The sequence below is a fragment of the Meriones unguiculatus genome, chromosome 3 (genome assembly GCF_030254825.1).
Source record: "Meriones unguiculatus strain TT.TT164.6M chromosome 3, Bangor_MerUng_6.1, whole genome shotgun sequence".
Classification (NCBI taxonomy): domain Eukaryota; kingdom Metazoa; phylum Chordata; class Mammalia; order Rodentia; family Muridae; genus Meriones; species Meriones unguiculatus.
The window spans coordinates 139869576-139889382 of NC_083351.1; the positions used below are offsets into that span (position 1 = coordinate 139869576).

At 44.2% G+C, this 19807-nt stretch overlaps 1 protein-coding gene and 2 long non-coding RNA genes across 5 annotated transcripts in view; 1 reads left to right on the plus strand and 2 right to left on the minus strand.

The window, feature by feature from the left end:
- Positions 1-172, minus strand: part of LOC132652804 (uncharacterized) — a 10697-nt gene extending 10525 nt beyond the window's left edge. Inside the window, exon 1 of the long non-coding RNA XR_009590362.1 lies at positions 1-172. This exon is cut by the window's left edge and continues 3 nt beyond it. This is a non-coding gene — a long non-coding RNA (uncharacterized LOC132652804).
- Positions 173-1370: 1198 nt separating this feature from the next.
- Positions 1371-5579, minus strand: LOC132652805 (uncharacterized). The gene is made up of 3 exons (XR_009590363.1): positions 5433-5579; positions 2133-2191; positions 1371-1425 (listed from the first exon to the last, which is right to left on the minus strand). It is a non-coding gene; the product is annotated as an uncharacterized LOC132652805 (long non-coding RNA).
- A 7923-nt stretch (positions 5580-13502) lies between these two features.
- Rhoh (ras homolog family member H) overlaps positions 13503-19807 on the plus strand; it is a 36053-nt gene continuing 29748 nt past the window's right edge. For 2 of the 3 annotated variants that reach the window (XM_021653255.2, XM_021653253.2), the window contains exon 1: positions 13503-14010. The gene's annotated coding sequence lies outside the window, so the exon portion shown is untranslated. Of the gene's footprint in view, positions 14011-17651; positions 17724-19807 lie in introns of all 3 variants that reach the window. The other variant, XM_060380663.1, reaches the window with a different exon arrangement.

Below are 19807 nucleotides of genomic sequence, written 5' to 3' on the forward strand. Positions count from 1 at the left end.
CATCTCCTTCATCTCACTTCATCTCATTTCAAGTCTTCCAACATAGTCTCTGTAGTTACATGTATCTGGTTGTATCATTAACTCTCTCTCCATTGGGACTCTGCAGCTTAATCAAAGGCATGACTCTTGGTTCAAGAAGATGGGAGGCTGGAAGCTAAGGAGAGCAGAGTAGCATCCCTAGCAGAAGAGAAAGGCAGAGGATAGGTTGCTGTTAAATTGATTTTGAATTGGTAGAAAAACTATTAAAATGTGCACGTTACCGGAGTACAGGGCAGTACTTCAACACATGCATATAATTGTGCTAAATATGTTAATCAAGCATGTATCATTTATGATGAAAATGTTAAGGCTCTATTCTTCTAGCTTTTTGAACCTTCCTCTAAAGGCAAGGCCTTTTAAGCTGTGCCAGGAATCTGCACAGAGTCGAGAAAAAGTATGTTCAAAGCAGCTGTGACAGGGCGCATAGTAGAGGATCAAGCTGAAAACATGGACTGAGAAGTTTGGCATTGTCTTGAAGATGGGAGGGAGCAAAACATTTTCTTATATTTGCTACAAATTCTTTAATTTAAAAAGGCATTTCTATCAGAATTACTTTATTTTGAACATATGTGTATGTCCATATTTTTGTGTTGTTTTACACAGGATCTCATTCTTAGCCTGGACGGGCCAAGAATTCGCTGGTTAGCTCAGGCTGGTAATGAACTTGTGGTGATCCCCCTGCCTCAGACTCCTAAGTGCTGGAATTATAGACAGGAGCCCTCATGCCCAGTTATTTGAGACTTTTTAAATGTAGAAACTGTAGCCTATGTGGTCCACCATTTTAAAAATGGAGGAGTGGATGAAACAGGCAATGGACAAGCTCTGTACTGAGCACTGGGGATTTATAGTGAAGAGCGCTTACCTAGCCTGTGCAAAGTCCTGGGGTCCATCATCAGCATTGGATAAAACCAGATGGATGGCACATGAATGTAATCCCAGTACTCAGGGTGTAGGAGCAGGTGGATCAGAAGTTTAAGGCCATCCTTGCCTCATGGGCTACATGAGACCCTGACTCAAAACAAAACAACAACCACACCAAACCTACCTGTACAATGACCCAGTCATAATCTAACCATTTCTAAGCATCATTCTACACCATTGGTTATTAAGGTTGGGGTTTGGCTAAGTTCTTTATGTCTTAATTGGTAGTGTCAACTTCAAACCTTTCTTATTTGTTATTGCTTTTACCATTTTAACTACATCACTAACAGGCATTCAGTGTCAGTTATGAGAACAAGGAAACTCGGCTCACCTAATTGAACCATTTTATCCTCTCACATACAAAAAGAATAATAGATGGTGCACAGGCCAGCGATGGCAGGCTCCTGCTTCTCTCTGCAGTACTCTTGTCTTTCCAGCCCTTGGAACCCCACATCTCATTTAGCCCTCAAAGCAAGAAAAAAAAATGTCAGGGCCCCTGCCCACATCTCCTGGTTAGGAAGCAAGCAAGAAGATTTTCCTCATTTCATTGGCTTGAACTGGGTGATATGGACACTCTTAGCTGCAAGGGAAGCTGGGAAGCCAAGAAGTAGAAATTCTTTATTTTTTAATCATCTTTGACTGAACAACATGATTCACCTCCCACTCAGCCCCTGTCGATTCACCCCATTCAGTATGGGACATTTTGCACATCCCCAAATAGCTTTATTTGGTTGTTGTTGCTGTTTGCTTTTTAAATCTTATTTATTTGTTGTAGCAAGGAAAAGAATAAATGACTCCTGGGCGAAGCAAGGAAAACTAAAAATGTATGCAGGGCAGGTGCTAGTCTGTGTTAAGCATCAAGACAGTCCAGAGAGAATGAGAGCCACAGAAATGAATTTTTTGGTGTTGAGTTCTCAAAACACCAAGTATGCTACTTGGACCAGAATGGAAAAAAACACACCCCCCCTTTTTTTTTTAAACATTGAAACCACACCTGCTTAAAAAAAAAATTCCCAGGTTGGGCAACAGGGACACCTCAAGAAACAAAGCCAAAAAACAAATACAAAAAAAAAAAAAAGAAATGAAATAAAATACACTAGATAATCACAGAAGAGACTGAACTAGATACAGACTGCACTGTAGCACTGTATTAAACATAGACGAGCACTTACCCTTCTTGTTATGGAGTTTGTTCTCTCTGATTTACTGAAAATGTACAAAGTCCAAAATACTAAGGAGAAAAACAAGAGAAATTATCTCTAATGTCCCCATTCAATCTGCATAATTATTCTTAGCTTTCAGACGTATGGATACATTTGGTTTTTTTTTTTTTTCATATGGAATTGGGAATTGGAGGCTGGGGAGATGGCTCGGCAGTTAAGAGCATGTGGTGTTCTTCAGTAATTGCAAGGGGGTCTAATGCCTCTTCTGGCCTCTGCGGTCACACACACATCAAAATAAATCTTTGAAAATGTATATTTTATTGAACAGATAACTTCATAACTTACCTTTCTACTAATAAATCTATGACCTCTGGTGAAGAGGTCAAGGGTCAGTTTGCATCTCTCTTTTCCATGTAGTGTGACCTCTAGTACTATAGAGAGCTGATTTGGAAAAGTTGATCCCAGTGTCACTCTCTCTTTGGCTGTGTGGTCTCGTGTAAGTTTTTCAGGTTCCCTGAGTTTCAGATTTCCCATTTACAGAGTAAAAATACAGGAGATGATAATGGTTTTTTGCTATTTTACTATAATCTTATAAGGTGATCAATTCTGGTAATAGTTATGAAAGCGAACTATAAATTGAAAAACAAGTAAGCTAAAATAAAACTTAGGATTGTTAATATATTTCTTTCAAAGTACTTTTAAGAAACTTAAATATTTTATAATTAAAAATATAACAATATCAATTAACAAAAAATACCATATTTTGGAAAATGAACATCACAATGACAGGTTGTTCAAATGGTAAAAGCTGCTTTTTTTTCATATAAATTTAAGAAATGAAAAGTATTATTTGGAAAAAAAATTGAATAGCAATTAAAAAACTATGCTGTTAAAGAAGTAAAATGAACAGATATTTACAACTAACCTTGAAAATTTAAATGCAGTTTAAACAGAAAGGGTCCACTTATGAGAAATACGGGAATCCTTTTTTCTTCTAAGTGATAAAATATGCCCAGTCACAGTAACTTCGGTAATAATAATAAGTAAGAAGTGGGTTAGCTTGAAACTCCATCTTGCCTTGGTTGGCTGCCCCTGCCGCAAACATGTTTTCCCTTAACGAGCATCAAGCATTTCCCACTACCTCTTTCTTTCTGAGCTCAGAGACTGAATTAATTTTCCGGAAACCCCACTCAACTTGTTTCCGAATGCCTCTTCATCTTCCCAGAAGAAGATAAAACTGGTAGAGAGCCCAGGAGATTTTTTTTTTTTTCCAGCTGTCACTCCTATTTTAAGGGGAAGCTAAGACAGGGTTCCTAATAGGTTTAACCCTCAGACCTCTGGAGTTTCCCCCTGAGGGAGGGTCTGTCTGCGAGCCATGACAATAGAGAGGAGGATGACTTTGCTGTGCTCAGCTGTGGTTCAGTGATTTTCCTCTGAGAATCAGTGGCTATAAAAAATCATCAGTTGTTACATGAAACATGTTGGGCGGGGGGAAGTAATGGGAAGGGTGTACAGAAGAAACCTAGGGAGGCTCGCTCAGTGCAGTTACAAGCGCAGGTTTTAACTGGCGTTTGTTTCACTGAACAGTATCGTGCATGCACACCGACCAGTCCGTCACTAAAGACCCTGTGAGTTCCTGAGTTGATACTGTCTTCAGAGTGAGGCGGTAGCAGTAAAGACTGGAGAGCAGTGCCTTCCAGAGGTAGAGAGAGGTAGAAGGAGGTAGAGAGAGGCCAGTGCTCTAAGGGGCTTCCCCATTGAACCCTTGACTATCCCCAGAAATGATATCCGTTGGATGACATCCTGCTCTGTTTTATGTGTTTATGAATTTTATCTATGGGCTGAGTTGCAATTTATAAGTTAAGTACAGATATTCGGCTACATCTTTCTCTTCACAAAGGTTGTATCAGCAAGACAGAGAATAGGATTTACACTCTTACCAAAATGACCATAATGTATCGTTATACTGAGCAAGTGGGAGTCTCCAGGACATGAAGTTAATTGGGAGCAAAGGAAGGCAGCCCCGTGGTTGAGGGCATTGCCTTGCAAGGCCTCCGGCTAGACACCCAGTGCCAAATTAAAAAAACAAAACAAAACAAAACACAAAAAAACAACAACTGATTAGAAGAAGAAGAGGAGGAAGAAGAGCAGAAGGAGGAGAAGAAATGAAGGTGTAGTTTGATCTGAATTCTGCTTTCTGAAGCTCCAGACCAGCTGTTCCAGTTTCATCAGCTGGACAGACAGAAGCTTTTTCCTGAAGCAAACAGAGCTGAAGGAACAATAACTGGTCAACCATTTTCATCCAGTAAGTGAAATCTACAAAGAAAAACAAAGCCAACCTTCATGGATGGCCTAAAAATCTCTAGGTATTCTGGACATTTGTGTAAATATATATATATTTACACAAATGTCCAGAATATATATATATATATATATATATATATATATATATATATATATATATTTTTTACCTGCTACATGTAATTAAAATACCGCTGTTCAGTCAGGCAGGCATAGTGGCGCACGTCTCTAATCCCAGTGCTCAGGAGGTGGATGCCGGTGGATCTCTGTGAGTTTGAGGCCAGTCTCATCTACATATCAAGTTCCAGGACAGCCAGAATTGCATAGTAGAGAGACCCTGTCTCAAACAGACATAACCGCAACAAACCAAATAAAAAACGCTACTGGTCATTTTATTTTCAACTCAGGGTGTGTTCTGATTTCCTTGTGTTTCAGTTTATAAATAAGTACAGACATGTATGCAGGGGTTTTTCTCTCCTTGAACATTACATGTGTAAGAAAGGAATTCATGTTTTTACTTAACTGATGCAATGTTTACTATTTATCTTGACCAAGTGAGCATTTCTTTTCCTTAAGATTCATTTGTATATTTTTAAAATTTCGTTTGTGTGAGTGAGTGTGTGGGGGTGAGTGTGTGCTTGCCTGAAGAGGCCCTAAGAGTGGGTTGTACACCCCTGAAGCTGTAGTTAGAGGTGGTTGTGAGCCGCCTGATACTCACCTGATGCTGGGAACTGAATGTGGGTCCTCTGGAAGATCAGAGAGTGCCCTTAACCGCCGAGCCCTCTCTCCGGACCCCAGCTAGTAGATATTTCTAAGACAGGCAACCAACTGGGAGGCAAGAGATTCACGTAAGAGCTCTACGTGTTCATATTATGGATCAACAGCCCACAGTAAATCTACTTTTGTGTGCCTTTTAGCAGGCAGTGAAATGCCTAGCGTAGGAATCAATGCATGTCTGTAAGCGTCCAGAACTTTTTCAAAAGAGCAAATGAAAGTCATTTTATATACCATTCACACTGCAGCAAAACTGCTTGCTTGTAGACGAAGCTCCTCTTAGTTGTACAGCGACAGCAGCTCATAGAGATGACACCTAGCCAGGCGGTGGTGGTGCAGGTCTTTAATCTCAGCACTTGGAAGGCAGAGGCAGGCAGATCTCTTATAAGTTCAAGGCCAGCCTGGTGTACAGAATAAGTTCCAGGACAGCCAGGGTTACACAGTAAAACTCTGTCTTAAAAAAACAAACAAACAATGCAACAAAGAACAAAACAAACAGACAAACAAACACAAACTATGCCCCTAAAAATGAATATGTCTGAAAATTAAGCCTTCTTTGCTTAAGCAGGAAATGAGGCATTAGGATGTGGGAGGGGAAAAGAAAGGGAGAGGAAGATGGAGAGGGGGAGGGGAAAAGGGAGACAGAGAGAGAGACCTATTTAAAGGGGCAAGGGAAAGAGCGAGGAAATGAAAGCTTTCTCGGTAATGTGAATAGTGTTTTTTGCTTGTTTGTTTTTGTCTTTGAGACCAGGCTTTATTGCATAGCCCTCATTGCCTTTAAATTCTCTATCCTCCTGCCTCAGCATCCCTAGTCTTGGAATTACAGGCATGAGACAGGTATATAATAGTTTTTAAAGTTTTTTAAAGTTTTAAACTTTAAAAACTGGTCCTCACAAGCCATTTTGAATTCAGGCTGAGACAAACAAGTTTGAGGTACCCCATCTGATGGGGGAGAATGACCACTATTTAAAGGATATGGCTGTATCCTGCAGTCAAGTGTATCACAGATTGTAGCCAAATTCAAATGGCTGTCATTGTGAAGCAGGTCCTCTGGGATCAGGTTCGACTATATTGTATTTGTCACCCTCAGGAAGCTACCTAACCTCTCTGTTCTTAATCTGTATCTTCCTTTGTAAACACAGATAACTCTGATACATCATCGTAACTGCTAGAGTGATTCAGTAGGAAAACTAACTCACAGAGAGCACACAGGTGAGGTGCTCGGCAAGCAGGACAACAGCAGCCATTGATACTATTCTGTGAGACAGAGACTAGCAAGCTGAAGCAAAAACCAGCCTGTGACACTGGCCTGGACTTGCACTCGGTGCCTGAGCCCTTGTCCTAGTTCCTATAGACAAAAGCCCCCCAGGCTGTTAATGGAAAAATACCTGGGGATTCGGAGAAGAGACAAAAGAAAGGCTCAGAAATGTAGAGGTGAGAGGAGGCCTGGGTTGGGGTGAGCATAAATTGGGTTCCCTGCTGCTGGGGAAGGGCTGCATTCACAGTCAGAGGACCTGGCAGAAGAGGAGGCTGGTTCCTGTTGGCACGAAGAAGGCTGGGACACAGCATGAAAATGACCACTGAGGGATTGTTGCTGATTTCAAGGATCCGCTTAAACAGAAAAAGGCACAAGAAAAATGGCTCTAAAAAGACTTTGCCTTCTTCCCCACAAGGACCTTCTCGACTGCCCTGCCTCCAAGCTCCCTCTTCCCTTCCTTGCTTTATTTTTCTTCCTAGCAGTCTGCATACTGTTAGCATAAAGCATGATTGAATTGCACATATATATGGCTGGTCTTCCCTGTAGACAAACTCAGAAGACCAAGCCGTTTGTTTGTTTGTTTGTTTGTTTGTTTGTTTTTTTCTTGTTGGAGAATGCTGCCTTTCTAGTGCCTAACTTAGTATCTAATAAATAGTAAAGCAAAATTGTGCAGTAAATATTTGCTCAATGAAAGAAAACAACATCCTAAGCGTTCTTAGTACGGTGACATCAGGAGAGATTCTTGAATGTTCCTTAATGTTCATATTATGTATAAGAGACTGCATCATTGCATTAATAAGCTAATTGGAAAGGTTCCAGGTTCCTTTAGCTCATGGACAGTGAACGTACAACATTGCAAGTTTGTCTGTGATGTAGAGGCCTCTGTGGGTTTATCCTCACAAGGATTTGGGGATTGGCAAACTTTCTCCAATCCTACAATTGTTTAAGGCTGGGTAAAGGCAACTGTGAAAGGACCCCAGGAGGCAAAAAACTGAAAACAGGAGTGGCAGTAACAACACCCAAGAGTGTATAGCCACCATATCTTAAGCCATGTATAGTTTTAACCAACTCATTTGACAAGGGCCTCAGACTTCTGAACTCCCAACATCAACCTTCCTGTTGCTGGGATCTGGGGACTGTAGGCCACCGCCACTGAGCTAGGCTAGGCATATTTATTATTATTATTATTATTATTATTATTATTATTATTATTATTATGTTTTTATGCAGCCTGTCCAGACTAGAGAGTAATCTACCTGTTTCGCTGATGGGATGGCCAGGACCTTTTTCTTAGTCAGAAATGGAGTTGAGTTTTAAAGTATGTCTGGTTTGAGCCCAAACTTACCCTTTCTCCACACTCTGAAAGTGCCCCGGTGCATGCTTCAAGCTTGTTCCCTCCAGAATGGCACCGAGAGCAGTCACTCTGAGGGGAGGGGAGGGCTCTCCCTGCTCTGCCCCGTAACTGAGACGCTTGCACCCCGGGCGATGAGGAGATGTGCCGGGTTACAGTTACCCTGTGATGTCTGCGCCCAAAGTGAAGATCCCTATCAAGGCAACGAATTCAGTCTGAGCGTGAGAAGAGGCAGGAGTGGCCCCCCTCCTCCTCCTCCTCCTGTGCAGCCTGACTGCACCAGTGTTCGTGGTGTGTCGTGGCAGTAGCTTCTGAAGTGTTCACGCATTGGACCCCAAAATGCTGCTCTCACTCTCCTCACATGTCACTTTTTCTCTTGTGGCCTTGTTCTCAGAGCCTGCAGGGTCCCTTCTTCAAAAAACGCCATCAGTCTATCTTTATAGATGAGATTGGATCTTGCCAGCCACATGCTGCCATAGCCACTGAGTTAGGTGAGTGACCAGTTGGCTATTCGGTGTCAGAAACAAGGAGCGCATAGAATGGAGAGCTCCTGGCTTCAGGGGATGTTTATCAGGGATTTTGTAAGGGCTCTAAAAACTCTTGATCGATATCTGCAGTGCGGGACAGTGCATCTGGGGCTGTGTGGGGAGTAGTGACCACTTGACTCCACCAGCCCTCCCCGACAGTCTCACGGAAAGAGCTGAGCCCTGGCTGTGGAGCCCTAGCTTGAGTGGCCGTCCTGAGTGTGGCCATCCCCTTCTGCAACCAGACCGCATTGCTATGAAGAGAGCTTTGCAATCAAAAGAACCACGGTGTACGTATTTGCTTGGTAAGTGCAGACATGTGAGGCAAACAGAGTCGAGGGAAAAAAACGGCAGCTGAGAATCCTGAGAATCTGATATTCACAGGAACGAGAAAAGCAACGTGCTACATTACACCAAAACAGATGATGAGAATAACGGTGGGGGAGGGGAGAAAACGATGGGTTTATGGTTATGTCTGTAAGAGGGAAGCGAGACTGTGTGTGTGTGTGTGTGTGTGTGTGTGTGTGTGTGTGTGTGGAGTGATATTCTTATCTGGTCAGGGAGCCCCTGGTTTGTAATAAATCAGACGTAGCAAGGAGGAAGTCATCCGTGAGATTTCTAAGATATTTTTTAATGTTCAGAACTTTACAGAGATATTTTATGTGACTGTAGTTTTACATCAAAAACGACACATCATAATTAAGATCTTTTCTGTGAAGTAGAGCTAACATTTCATAATCCCTATCAGGAAAGTCTCCCAGTCAGAAGGAATGGGTGCTTTGTCTTAATACTGTCACTTAACGCAGTAGAGAGTTGCCTTAAAACAACTCCAGGATGGCTAATGGCCTGTCTGGAAACCCAAATCACTGAAACAAGATTCAGTGCATCTTTCCCTCCCTTGGAGAGCTGTTTTATGAGGTGGCGCTTCACAAACATGAGTCAGTGCCAACCAACGCTCTCCACCGAACCGGTATAATTTTGGGTACACACCCAGGGTGGAAGTAGCTCAGTAAATGACTCCTGTCTGAAAGCTTCCAAAACGAACTGTCCACCACCAACTATGGCGGTTCTACAAGAGGCCTCTCCACTGTAGCGGGCAGGCGGCCTCTGCGAGACTACAGTATGTGTGAGTTCAGAGTGCAGGCTCGGATGCCTTGTTATTTAAACACTCTCAGCCGGGCATGGCGGCGCACGCCTGTCATCCCAGCACTCGGGGAAGCAGAGGCAGGTGGATCACTGTGAGTTCGAGGCCAGCCTGGTCTACAAATCGAGTCCAGGACAGCCAGGGCTACACAGAGAAACCCTGTCTTGAAACAAACAAAACAGAACAAAACAAAACAAAAAGAAAAAGGGTCTCAAGCGTGAAGGCCCCTGAAGACACAGTCTGACCTCCTTTGGCCCTTCTCAAAGAGCATTTAAAATGAATTGAAGGTGTTTTTGAGAATGTCTTTGTTTTTTGACAGGGCCTCATGTATCTCAGGCTGGGGTATTGTGTAGTCTGGGGTGACTTTGAAACATTTTTGTTTAAGTTAACTACTTATTTTTTTACAGCCCGTTTGTTTGTTTAGCATGAGTGTGGTGGTGGTGGATACATGTATGGAGGCCAGATGACAGCTTGTAGGAATCAGTTCTCCTCCTTTTACTGTGTGGGTTTCGGGGATCAATCCCAGTCGTTAGCCTTGGCGGCCGGTGTCTTTACCTGCCCAGCCCGAGTCTTTGCTTCTTAACTGGAAGGGATGCTTGAAACTAAGAAAATGGACCACTGGCCTTGTCTTGCTGACCGCCCTCTCTTCCCCACCATGGCCCAGCTCTGTCTAGAGTGGAAGGTTTCCTTCCTGCCTGCCACTCTGAGGCCCTCAGACTAAAGCATGAGAAGCGCTACCCAGAGAGGATGGCTGCATGCGTGCACGTGTCTGTCATAGGCAGGTGTAGAATACCGGCTTCCTTCTTTATCAGCCTCATTTAACCCTGTTAGAAGAACAAAGCACAAGAGGAAGAGAGAAGGTGGCATTCCTACAGGCAGTGAGAGCAGGTCCTTCAGACAGGAAGTGTGGTCATCCAGCTGAGTCTAGGGATGGGAAAGAGGAACCTTGCAGCCTCACGTGTCTGTCCCTTCTCAGTTCCTTCCAAGCTGGGCAGGGGTGCTGGGGCCTAGGAGACGTTCAACGCCGCGTGAGCTGGGAGCATGGCCACCTCTGTGAAGATAATACGAAAGGGTGCAGCCTAGAGCTTTCTAGACCCTGCTGTGGTGTGTCTTGCTGTGTTTTCCCAGAGGCAGAAGTTCTGGGAAGAGGAGGAGTGGTCCATGGGGGTGGCTGCCTTTGTCTTGCTCCTCTTTCCTCCCAAGAGGAGGCACGGCTCACTGGTACCCTGAGAAAAAGCACTATTTTCCCCCACCTCACCCTTGTAGATGGATCATTTTGAAATCTTAAGCTTTAGAGTACCAAAGCATGTAGAAACCGGGTGAGAAAAAACCGTTGGTGATGCCTCTCTCTCAAAGCACAACTGAGGTCAGTCTTCAGTTCTGGATTGAACTAGAGCAGCTTGGCGAGACACACACCATGCATCAATGCCCTGCCGCCATTGTCCCTGTAGGCTCCCTAAGGTGTTGAGATGAAATCAGCCTGGTCTTGAAGAGGCATATGAAGACTCACCTCACAAAGCTTGCTGGCTGTTTAAGGATGGCAATTTCCTTCTTCCGTGATGTCTTCTCTGTGATAACCCAAAGGCAAATAATCTATGTAGACTTAGCACCCAAAAGCCAGGGGGCCGTCATCCCAAGCTAGGTATCTAGATTTGTTGATCTGCTTCTGTGTTTTGGGAACAGTATCCCTCCAAAGCCCAGGCAGGCCTTGAATTCATGATGGTTTTCCTACCTCAGCTTCTTGAATGCTAGAATTATACTTTTGAGCATTGGTGTAATGTGCCCATTTTTTATCCAGTGACTGCTGAGGGTTTTTTTTTTTTTTCTTTTTAAATGTCTGTTTTTCTGCTTCGTATTGGCTGCCAGAACACTTAGAACCACACGGCAGACACTTTCTGTTTTAACCCAACCCCCTTCATTAAGCTTAATTTTTGTATTTGTTTTTTTCCTGGCCTCACTTTAACATACATACATTTATTTAATTTTGAAACAGGGTCTCAGAAGCCAGGCTAGCCTGGAAATGCTCTGTGTGCCCCAAGATGGCCTTGAATTCCCGATCCTTCTACTTCATCCCCCTGATAGATTTCTTGCTTTTTAACTTACTGGCAGTGTCTGTGTTTTTACCAGCTACCCTCATTCTTAGATACACAAACTCAGAGGCAAAGGAAGAAATTATCCAACACATCATTTGTGCGCTGCCTATCTAATAATTTCCCAGTGGTAATCAATCCTCCCACAGGGAATCTTCTGACAGAGATGTGTGTTCACTAGAGATGACATTTCTACTTTACTAGTAAGTTGCTGCTTGGGTCCCTTGAAGAGGCTTCTGTGTGCCCATCTGTAAGCCTGATTGTCTTCGTCTCCTTTTCTCCCCCATATTACGCCTCAGGTACATTGACCTTCTCTCTCTCTCTCTCTCTCTCTTTGTCGACAGGGTTTCTCTTTGTATCCCTGGATGTCCTGAAACTCATTCTGGAGACCAGGCTGGCCTCTCAGAGATCCACCTGTCTGTGCCTCCCAAGTGCTGGGATTAAAGGCGTGCATCACCACTGCCTGGCCGGTAGGTACTTCAACCTTTCACCCCTCCAATCTCATGGCTACCCCAAAGTCTTTTTGCTGTTTGTTTCTGTTTTGGATCCTCTTCCTCTCCCCAGACCTCCTCTTATCCATGACAGCTGTAGCTGCATTTCCAAAAAACTGAGGGATGGGCGTTAAAGTAATGAGATCTTTCGTTGCTGGTGGCATCCTGGTACTGATAACTTAAAAACAACAACACCAACACCTCAGATGTTCTAAATTTTGGTCCGAGTTGTATGGCAAGCTTTCTCTCATGTGTGAGCCGTTCACAGCCCCGCTAGCATAGCTTGCTTTCTGGCTTGGCTTTTCTGATTCCTTTGTAATAATGGCTATCATTTGGATTTACTGAAATACTTGAATATTTTGTCTTCCAACCCTCCTTAGTACTGCAAGTAGAGACTCTTGTTTGTGTTGATTTTTGTGTGTTTCTCTTCGCACAGTATCAGGTCATAACAGTTTATTTCAACTTTGGGTGTTCCCCTGTTTTCACCCCAGCACTGAACACCGTTTTGTGTTGTTGACTTGAATGTCATTGACTTTATTTTTATGGCACTCTGGTATTTTGATCAAGATACTATCCCAGGCAGTAGCATTTACTTAGGTAAATGATTCAAGACTTAGGGTGCAGGGTCATGGGATGGGGGTGGGGTGGGGCGTTAATACTTCAGGAGAGTCAGATGGTTAGTTCAGGCGGTTCGGCCATACCCTACGTAGTTGCAGATGGCCTCTACACCTGGCTGGCACAGAGGGGCGGGGCAAGTATAGTTGTGTTTTTAGGCAAATAATGAAACTCAGAGGAGTCTGAAAACAACTCAGAGCCCACTACCTCCCAGCACAGGTGCTGCCGTATGGCGGTTGCTTGAGCTTTGGCATGGCTCCGCCTGTTCTTTTTTAAAATCTTTACGGATACTAGCAGCAACACACTTCATCATCAGTAAAGCAGAGTGAGCCAGAGAACACACCTACTGTCTACCGCTGCGATGGTGGTGAATTCCTTGGGCAGCTGAGGGTGAACAATGCCCCTTCCCTTTTATAGTTTTGAGTCAGGGACTCTCTATGTAGCCCTGGCTGTTCTGGAGCTCTCTATGTAGACCAGGCTGTCCCTGAACTCACAGAGATCCACCTGCTTTTGCCTCTTGCGTGCTGGAATTAAAGGCATGAGCCATCGTGTCTGGCAAAATTTGAATCTCTGGTCCTTCCGGATGTTGGAATCACAGATGTGTGCTACCATCGATGGTTTTCTTCAGTACACGAGATCAAGGCCAAGGCAAGCGCTTCACCTACTGACTCCATCCTCAGCCCGGAAGTTAGGTGCTCAGTTAAGAGCTTTTACTTAAGCTTCAATTAACCAAAACCAGCCAGTGCAGTGAGATTGATTTTCCTATCTGTTTCACTTTTTGGAAGAATCATTCTAGTTTTCCCCTCTCCCATTCCTCACTTGCATGTAGGTGATTTAGAGGAGGGAACGGGGAAAGAGAAATGACCCAGGAAGGATAAAAAGATAAAATTAAACACGAATCCAGCCACGCAGCAAAAGCCCTCTTGTGCCTCTTGGCTGGGGAGGTTTCACAGTCTCACGGAGGGGAACACACACACATACACGCCCCTAAACCCACACAGGCGAAACTCCTCTGTGGAGAAGCCAGCGACAGGAAACTCACTTCTGCACAGGAACTTGCTAATCGCTTTTGTCACTTTCGGAGTGTCCCTGCCGCCTCGGTCACCTCGAACACGGAGGCTCACCACCTCGGGCTGGGTTCTACCGGTCCAGTACTGCAGTTTTTTCAACGGTGACTCACTGGGAGCCCTGGGGAGGAGAGAGAGAGGTGGATCCCAGGAGCTGCTCACGGCAGTGATGGGTTTTGGCTACACTGGCTTTTACACGGCGTGGAGAACAAGTTAGGCTTCCGGAGTCAGTCATTTTGGTGTTGAGACACTCGTTTGACATTCTACGAAAGGTAAGACTTTTTTGTCTCTTTAAAAATGTTTCTTCAGTGTCCAGGAATCTCTGTAACTTTGTCGAGATTTCTTTTTTTCTTTAAGGTGAACATTGTAATTACCTTATTTAATCTGTTGTAAAGCATAAACCAAACTTAGAGATGGGGGTGCTTTGCTGTGTGACTCCTCTCCAAAGTCCTAACGAGGTCCACTTGGGTTTCCTGTCACTTAGCTTTGTTTTTCTTTTGAGATGAGGTCTCATCTAGCCTAGGCTGGCAGATCTGTAGCCAGGGATGGCCTTGAATTCCTGGTCCTTCTGCTTCTGTCTCCCTAGTGCGGGGATTACAGGTGTGTGCTATCAAGCCTGGAAGGTCACACATAGTTCTGAGACATCAAAAGTGTGATTTTCTTGGTTTCTGGGGTGTTCCCATATGTGGAAAAATGCCTGTTCTTGGGGCTGACTGTGTTTGAGCTCAGCTGTGTGGGGACTTTATAGACAGCATGCATCGGCATTTGATGAAGGAAAGCTGAGGGTCCTCCAACTTCCACAGATACAAGTTTTAAAGTTATCTACCTAGACAAAGAAAATCAAAATGAAAACCATATAGATTTGGGTCCAGAATTCCTACCTAGTTATCATCAAAGGTAATGACCCCTTTCTAGACATTTCTAGAGTAAATTTAGTTTCTTGGGTGGCTTCATGTTGCGAACTGCCAGTCAATTGCCTGAGTTGTAACATCAACAGCAACAGAAGCTTGGGAAATCACTGATTTTAGGTGCTTTACTAAATTAAAGTTGCGACTGATGTATTCAAGCAACAAGTAGTTAGTTGATCACTCACCAGTTCTAATATGGTGCTGTGCATGAGAGAGAGAGAGAGAGAGAGAGAGACAGAGAGAGAGAGATAAGGAGACCCATTCCCTGGTGGACCTTAGACTCCCGTAGTCACAGTGAAAAGTGCCACTTAGGAAACAGAAGGCGAGGGCAGCAGAGGCTATGAGAGCTGTACAGGTTTCAAGAAGGGCATAGAGAATGAGCTGGAGCGCTCAGGAGGAAGGATGGGAACTTAGCAGACGGAGAAGGGAAAGGCTATGGTAGACCTGGAGGGCCATGTAGGCTTTTCACACAAAGAGGAGCCTCCCTGGCTCAGTTAGAGACTGGTCCAAGGGGAGAAAACGGTATGGTTTACCCACTGCAGGAAGAGGGTTAGAACGACAGGGTGTGGGCCAAGTAGAGAGGCAAGGGAGAAAAGACTGCTTTCGGTATTTTTCTAGCCTCCTTCGGCCATTTGCAGGGAGGACTCGCCAGCCAACTTTGCATCCTTGGGACTGCCTTGTGCATGCTTATGACTGTTTTGTAATACCTCTCGGGCCCCTGGCATTGTTCCTTAGTGCATCATAGATGCAGAGAAAGGCCTGTGGGAGAGACCCCCTATCTGTTTTTCTGATTTTGAGATCTTTAATCATCTGGCACCTCAGGTGGCCTTCCTCTTGGAATATGCGAATAGGTAGATAAGCAAGTCTCTGTCCCTGAAAAGCTCCCCTTGAGCAGAGAGTGAGCTGTTCTGACCGCATAACTGTCATTTCCATGGACGTTCTTGTAGAGAGACAGCATGTTATAATGATTCCTGGACCACGAAGACTGGAGTCTAAAAACACAGCAAGATGAGCAGCAACTTGGAGCCAAAGAGCCCATGTAACCCTGGCTCTATTATTGCTGGGCCGTGGAACCTCAGACAACTTACTGAAATTCTTCAATGTTTATATATATATATATATATATATATATATATATATATATATATATAATTATAAGACATCTCTAACAACAGCAGTAATAACTGAAAATTATTACCTCAGAAGGTTGCAGTTGAGAGAAAATACATAGGGGGCTTAATGTCGTGTCTAGCTTACAATAAACTTTCGAAGGTTAGCCCTGAGGACTTGTAAGGACTTGGCTATCAACAAATGAAAATGAGCTGATCGCTGGCCCGAGGACAAGCTGTCTACAAACTTGTCTTTTAAATACAATATTCCTCTCGAGGAAGTTGCGAGTGACAGGTAAAAGGCTAGGAGTTAATATTTTTGAGTACTGGCTGTAGACTAGGCACAAGGTTTAGATATTTTGTAGTGTTAATACGTGAAGAAAGAAGGACAGATTAGAGAGCGGTGTTGTACGCCTTTCCATGCCAGCTCTTCCAGCTGCCTGGAGAGCGCCCCTGACCATCTGCAGATGTCTGTGAGCATCTGGAAGGAAGTCTGAAGGCTGTGTGCGGAATTAGCCAGGTTCTTGGAATCTGAGGCAGAGAGAGTGATGTTTATTTTTTGGCTCCATTTAAGTTAAATAATGTAATTTCAATATTTCCGTTGCAATGCTAGCAAGATACGGCTGAAAAATCCATCCCTACCGCACAAATGGAATACCTTTAAACATGGGTTTTTGAAGTACTGGTTCCGGGTCTGGAAACTCAGGTCTGGTGAAAGCCCAGATTGGAAGCTTCCTGCTTTCCCTTTCCTTACTAGATTACCAATTCCTCTGGATTAGAAAGGCCTCATTTTAGAAGAACAAGTACAGCTGGCATGCTAATTACGAAGCTGATTCTCAATGATGTGTCAAGATTAGTCAAACAGGGATATTGCTTTCCTTCTAGAGACTTGAAATCATGAGGGAGGAGTTTCCAGGGCCTCTGACTAGAGAAAGAGAGGGGCAGCGGCCAGAAAGGGAGCCCGGAATGGCAGTTGGAAGGCACCGCAGCAATATTAGGGGGTGAGGCAGTCAGTGAGAGATGGGAGTCTTAGAGACAGGAGTGGCTAGAGGGAAGGGGAGGGAGGCTCCAGAAAAAAACCCGGCTTCTGTCTTCGCCTGCCTGCTCACCCCAGCAGCTGCTCGAATGCTCTGAGCAATCTCTGGACAGTCTGTGCTAGGAACTGCCGTGCTGTTCTGGGATACAGACAATTGCTGTGAGGTTCATTAGTCTGGTTCTGGCTGGACACCAAAGCCACACGGAGCGCCTTCATTCTCATACCATAACCCTGGAATGGAGTCCAGGAATCCGTGAGATTAGAAATACAAGCCCTGAAATGACATGGAGCCAGTGGTTTCTCATTAAGTGATCTGAGAGCCTTTAAATGAAGCTCTCTCCTACCAGTCCCCAAACTCCAAGACAGCAAATGGAAACAGGGCTGCAGTGACCCTTTCTCTGCTGTGATTGACAGTCACACATGGAAGAGGATTTTCCTTTGCCCAGAATTCATTCCTTGAGATGAGTTTCTGGGAGTGAGATGACTGGATTAAGGGTGTAAGCATTTTCAGCTCAATCCCACTGTCATAAGGTGCCTTCTTTAAAACCTCTAAGGCAGCGGTTCTCAACCTTCCTAACGCGCCCAAGACCCTTTAATATGGTTTTTCATGCTGTGGAGAGCCCCAATCACAAAGTTATTTCGTTGCTACTTCATAACTGTAAGGTTGGCACTGTTGTGAACTGTACTGTAAATATATGATATGTGACTCCCGGGGGGTCGTGACCCACAGGTTGAGAACTGTTGCTGAAGGGTTGCCTGCACCTAGAGGCATACCATATTATTCTGAAGGAGCTCACAGGAAGAGACTTACTATCAAGGAGAAAGGGTCCAATCATTTCCCGCTCCTTCTTTCCCTGTAGATTGGGGATGCCAGTGAATTGCCTGGGAAGAGATGTCCAGAGCTATGCTGATGCTCCACAGCTTCTTCTGGTGTAAGCGGGGACCTTCTTTCTTTTCTCCGCCATTTGGTTTCTGGTAAAACTGAAGTCAGCAGTGACCTCTTCCTCATTTCCTAGAAAATAGAACCAAGGAAGAGCCTGGTGAGGTAACATGTCTAGGGGTTCTCACCGCACCCCTGGTGAGGTCACGGGTTCTCACTGCATCCCTGGGAGCTACATATCCTCTTTCATTCACGTTGTTGTTGGAGTAACGGGGGACTGTGCGTGCATGACCTCATGGAAGAAGATGTGAAATAAATACTTCCAGTGAGTTGGCTATGAATGAAGTCCAAGAGAGCATAGTTACCCCGTCCTTTTAAAAAATGTTTTATTGGTTATTTACATAATCTGCTAACAAAAACAAATCCTCATTTGTCGAAAAGATGAGAGTAAGGTGAACTTTCAGTGTCTTTCATGAGAAGAAAATTGCTTTGGGGAAGTACCAACGGAGACACTTGCTGCTGTCTTCTAAGACCAATCTGTGCTAGCTTGCAAGAGCAGACTGTAGTATTTCCAGAAGTTTTGGAAGCTGCTCAAGTCACTGGTGGTTGCTTTTCTATATAATGGCTGTGCTGCATGACTATATGGTACCTGACCATCTATCTCCTCCTCTTACTCTTTGTTCGGTGATCTTGGGTTGTTAGCTAGAAATCAGTCATGGGAGATTTACATTACCAAAGCAGCAAACACAGTAAGCTGCTTAGAAAAGTACGATTAAAAGTTTGACTTCTATGCTGATTTTACGATGAGTGAGAAAGGTGAGCCATTAGAAATGGAAGCATCGGCGCTGGAGAGATAGCGCAGTGGCTAAGATCACTGGGTGCTCTTCCAGAGGACCCAGGTTCAATTCCCAGCACCCACATGACAGCTTTACAACTCCAGTTCCAGGGGATTTGCCACTCTCACACAGACACACATGTAGGCAAAACACCAATGTACATGAACCAAAAGTATATAAAATTTAAGAAGAGGCATGCTATTATGCCTGGAAAATTTAAAAACAGAAAGGAAGAAAGAAAGAGAGAAAGAAAGGAAGGAAGAAATTTGTTTGTGTGTGTTAGAATGGTAAAATAGCATTTGATTTTACTTCACTTGTAGTAACCGTGCATGTACTTTTTTTAAAACTGGAAAAAGTAGAGGGGATGAGGGGATTTCTGGACTGGGTGAGCCTTTCCTTTAACCTGCAAATCTTGAGACGGCTTCCTTGGACAGGACATAGTAAAGCGAGTTTGGATCTGGGCAAGGCAGGGTTGTGGAAGCTGAAGGTTTCCTTTGAGCAGCTGAGAAAGGAGGAGGTAATGGGCCCTGAGGATATGCTCAAGTGCCCTTGAACAAGAAGTCTAATGCCACAATGTACTAGGACCCTAAACACATTCTGGACGCAGCTCTTCCGTACATAGACTGAGAACTAACAGCCTATGATGGCCAGAGGAGCCAGGGATGGTGGCGCATGCCTGTAATCCCAGCATCTGAGGCAGAAGGCTTGAATGGTGGAGGCTAGCTTAGCCCCATTCAAAGACTGTCTCAAAGCAAAGCAAGGAAGCAAGCAATAGCATAAAAAGAAAAAAGCCAAAAACTCACCCAAGAGAGCCAGCTGGTCCAGTTTCCACAGAACTGAGGGGAGAACTACGATAATTAGTTGCAAAAATATCGAACCTATTCCTCACTTACAGCAGAGTAAAGCTCTCCTGGGGAGGGGAGAAGCAACAGAACACGGCGAAAAATAAAATGAAAGAAGTGAAGAGGCCAAAGGGAGCAAGAAGAGAAGACTTCTTAGGAAGAGGCAGGGGTGATGGTCTCAGAGGCGACCAAGTGTATGTAGAAACAGTTCAGTTTTTATTAAAAAAAAAAAAAAAAAAAAAAAAAAAAAAAAAAAAAAAAAAAACTGGAAAGGACGAAATTCTTCTGGATAATGGGTTCTCAAATGTGTGTGTCTAAGAGTTTCCTGTAGGGAGGTAGGGGCCTATTAGTAAATACAGCATCCTAAGTTGTGGTCCTCCATGTTTTCCTTCAGGGAGGAGGCAGGCAGGAACACACACACGTTTTTGATGAATGTGATATGGGTGGTCTGCAGGTCA